The sequence below is a fragment of the Belonocnema kinseyi genome, chromosome 3 (assembly GCF_010883055.1).
Source record: "Belonocnema kinseyi isolate 2016_QV_RU_SX_M_011 chromosome 3, B_treatae_v1, whole genome shotgun sequence".
In the NCBI taxonomy this organism is placed as follows: Eukaryota; Metazoa; Arthropoda; class Insecta; order Hymenoptera; family Cynipidae; genus Belonocnema; species Belonocnema kinseyi.
In genome coordinates, this window is record NC_046659.1 from 1,840,829 (window position 1) to 1,845,038 (window position 4,210).

Genomic DNA, 4,210 nt, shown 5'->3' on the forward strand with positions numbered 1-4,210 from the left:
ATCAGCCTTGAAGGAGATTATGTTGAGAAATAAAAAAAAAAATTCTTAAAAACGTTGTTTTTCTTGGTCAGGCCGGAAACTTATCAATCCACCCTCGTATGTGTATGTAAATGAAGTATGCGAGAAAATAAAAAAAAGTTCAATCGTGCACGATTACGATTTACGAGAAAAAAATTGGGTAGCAAATTAATTCTTTTTAACGTACTAAAAATCGCGAAGAAAATAGGTTAATTTATGTCATTTGTGTCATGTGGAAAACATTCGAAAGAATACCGTCTTTAGCGTGAATTTAGTAAAAATATTGAGAGTAATGCAGATCTCATAACAATCTCATAACAATGCCCGGGTTCATTCGTTCTGGATAACTCGACTTGTTCAAGAGTTGTCTGTCGACTAGATTTTGCCCAGGGTGAACCGGCTTGTGGTGGAAATGCATGTGTCCCTATCACTGAGCGTCACTGCTCTTTAACTGCTATTGTTCTCACGTTTTTTCTATTATTGAACAAAATCTGAACATTTGATCAAAAAGCGGCTCTGGTCGCTTCAAGATATAATTCTTTAGATAAGGTGTGCAAAAAAGTAGATACAAATATTTAACCGTGCAGCCTTAAAATTCAAAACAGATTACACATTTTGAAAAAGGGCCTTAAAGTTTATTTCTATTTTTGACGAAGAATCAAAAGTCATGCTGGATTAGATAACTCATTATAAAAAAAAGGGATCTAAACAAACTGTTAGTATAAAAGCCATCGAAATTTTGGATCTTCTTGTTGCTAATATCGGGCGAAAATACGGGCTAAATGCGGGGATGGTTTGAAGAAAACTTCGTCTACCAGAAGGTCTTCATACCATCTGGTCCCCAAGCGGAATAGTTCTTGATGCCTTTTAAAAATTTGATCTCCTCCTCGGTAGTCGAGATGGGTCAGAAAGAAAATGTTGGTTTTCTCGGATACACCTCTCTCTTCGTTCTGGATTTCTCTTGGCGTCAGATAGTATCTATATTCTGTTAACAATATGCTGCCTGATGTTCAGCAGATTTAAATTGTTAGGTGTGTGATAATAGATCCGGAGTTTGCGCGTGAACTTTCGATCCTTGGCAATAAAATTCTCACCAGGTGTTACGTCGTCAATCATACACTAAATACAAGACGAGTAATATCTTGTCCAGCTAATCTTCGCGGCGAGTGGATGCATTCGTCGTTACAAGTAACGCGTTTCTGTCAGCTCTAGCAAGTAGACAACAGAGATTCAGTTACTTATCTTTCAGCTCCGTTTAAAATGATATTTCTTTTTTAATCTTCTGTCCTCGAGTTAGTCACGTTTCGACACTTTCTACCGATTTGTGTACCTTTGCTTAATTACTGTCTATCGCGTCTCTATTGTATTCGATAACAGATGTAAGAAGGGCCTTGCAAAGATAATTCAGCTTCAGCCTCCGGAAACATCTCGTCATAAACTTATATAGTCTTTTCTTCGCCAAACGAACTAAATCCGTAGAATTTTATAACTCATTTTCGACTGTCTCGCAATTACTTGATTTCGGAAGGACCCATTACAAGGGGCCTCACCCCCGTCTCCCACTACTCGATTTTCCTTCCACGCCTACGTTTCCTACTTTGTACTTCCTTAACCAATCCTAAACCTCTACGTCATCAATTCTCCCTCTTCGAATTTTTCCATTTTTGCACTCTTCCCTTTGCTTCCTCGTCAATCCAAAAAATCTGCATCATTATATTCTCGTCCGTTGTACCAAATTCACCTTCAAATTCTCTCTATGTAGCATTTTTATCATACAGTCCACTTTTTATTTCGCTGTTGTATGCTTCTATGTTACTAAATTTATACTTTGAAACATACAATGTTGTAGTTCGTGTTTTTTGTTAAAATTTATTATTGACTCAAAAAAATAGTTAAGGATATGTGACAGCTTAACTTAAAAGCAGTTTAGTTTGCAGAGATTTTATTCCCACCATTTTTTATTTTTTTAAAATAATAATATCGCCAAGACGTGAAGAAAATTACCCTGCGACGTCTGGGTACTATTACTTTGTTACAAAATTAAAAATTGCGCAAAAAACCTGTGCGTGCTCCATAGCTCTTTTGGTAAAATATCACATAGCCTTAACAATGAAAATAAGTTCACTTGTCAGAATTGTAATGAAAACTAAACTCATAATTGTATGATGAATATATTTAAGACGGTTGCGTCGCCGCGTCAAGCCGCCGTCGCCGATTATCTTGCTTTAAAACCGCGCCGCGGCTGGCTGATTTGAATTCAGCGCCATCAGCGCCGCGGTGTCTCGACGTACTGACGTCATCGAAGCTATATTTACACAGTAACTTATTTCATTCCGCCAAGTGATATGGTGACTTTTCATTGGTTACGGAAATTCCGGCTACCAATTAAGACTAAACTGGGCCGTCACGCCGTCGGTGGTAATTGCCCAAATCCGGTCACCAGGCCGCAGTCGGTCAAAAGTCTGTCAGCGCTACCATGTGACGACCGCAAGTGCGCATGTCGAGCGATAAGTACTGAAATTTGATAATTAGCGGGTAGTATAACTGGATCTCTCTCATCATACTCAATTAGAGCTTAATGGAGGAAAACTCCTAGTCGCAGAATACCAGAAAACCATTCGGAATCTGATACAAAGTTTTTAAAGAAGAACTTTTCGAAATTGATTTCCCTGATTTTAAATTGCTAATTTCTTGAGCAAAGGCAGTATTTTGTACCTGTAAAATCCACCACTTACGGGCTTTATTAGTTTCTACCGATGAAAGGAAGCGCATTGGAGATAATTCTTCAGAATCCGAGAACTCTCCTATTTCCTTACATAGCGCTTTAATAAGTCGTGGACAATAAGCCGCAACTCTAACATCTCTTGGCCAAAACTTAAATCAATCAGTCATAACGGACTATAGAGGTTTCGACTTCATGGTATGGTGGGCGACTTTAGCCTTTGAAGAGGGCTTACGTTCGAGGTTTATTATAGCTGGTAAATTGTTTAAACAATTAATTTGGTTAGTTTTAGTTCATTTTGGACCTTATTGTAATTGAAAATTAGACAAAATGTTGAAAAATTGTGTAAAATTGTAACCTTTCAGCATAATTTTGAAAGAATACGAGGTGTCTTCAAAAAGTAAGGTGACTTTTCAATTTTCGCGGGCTACGTACATGCAAGTTTGAAATTTTTTGTTTTGTTGTGTTGGTACACTCGTCACGATCATATGTTCACAGTTTTGACTATATAGCTCGTGTTGTTTTTCTGGCAGAGGCGTAAAAGGTTAGAAGGGTTTGGTGTGCTCAGAGATTTTCTCCTTTCGAAAAAAATTGAGCAAAGAGTTTGCATTAAATTTTGTGTAAAAAAATCGAATCCAGTGCTCTAAAACTCTTGAAATGTTAACAGTTGCATACGGTAAGTCTACTCTGAGTAAGAAAAATGTGTATAAGTGGTACAAGCTGTTCCAAGAAGGTCGACAGGATGTCGAAGACGAACCTCGCCCTGGACGTCCCAGCACATCAACAACAGATGAAAACGTTCAAGCAGTGGAAGAAATAGTGTTGAAAAATCGCCGAATTACCATCAGAGAAGTTGCTGAAGATGTTGGCATATCGGTCGGCTCATGCCATGCTATCTTTTCGGACGTTTTGGGCATGAGACGTGTGTCAGCGAAATTTGTTCCAAAACTGCTTAATTTTGATCAAAACATCCATCGCATGACCATCGCTCAGGAGATGTTCAATGAGGTTAATCATGATCCTGATTTTCTCAAAAGGGTTATAACTAGGTATGAATCGTGGGTATATTTTTGTGGAGTCAAAACTAAGTGCATTTCATGACGTCGAAACAAAAGCCCAATCATCTCAGTGGAAGCATCCTGAGTCTCCAAGAGGGAAAAAAGCACGTCAAGTTCGGTCAAATGTGAAGGTTTTGCTCACTGTCTTCTTTGATTACCGTGGCGTAGTGCATCAGAAATTCTTACCACAAGGTCGTACGGGATTTTGCATCACGATAATGCACCTATTCATTCATCGTTGCTTGTGAAAGATTTTCTGACCAAAAACAGCACCACAGTCGTGCCTCAGCCTAACTGCATTATCTGTCTCATCTTAAAAATTACAGAAATAGAAAATAGTTCGAAATCATTTTCTCGTGGGTGCTTAAGTTCGAACACTTACGCTCCGCAATTTGTGTCCAAAAATAAATAT

The 4,210-nt window shown here is 38.3% G+C and overlaps 1 protein-coding gene across 2 annotated transcripts in view; it reads right to left on the minus strand.

Annotated features, from left to right (window-relative positions):
* The window catches only part of LOC117169694 (glutamate receptor ionotropic, kainate 2), a 659,604-nt gene that overhangs the window by 504,977 nt on the left and 150,417 nt on the right, over positions 1-4,210 (minus strand). The window lies entirely within an intron of this gene.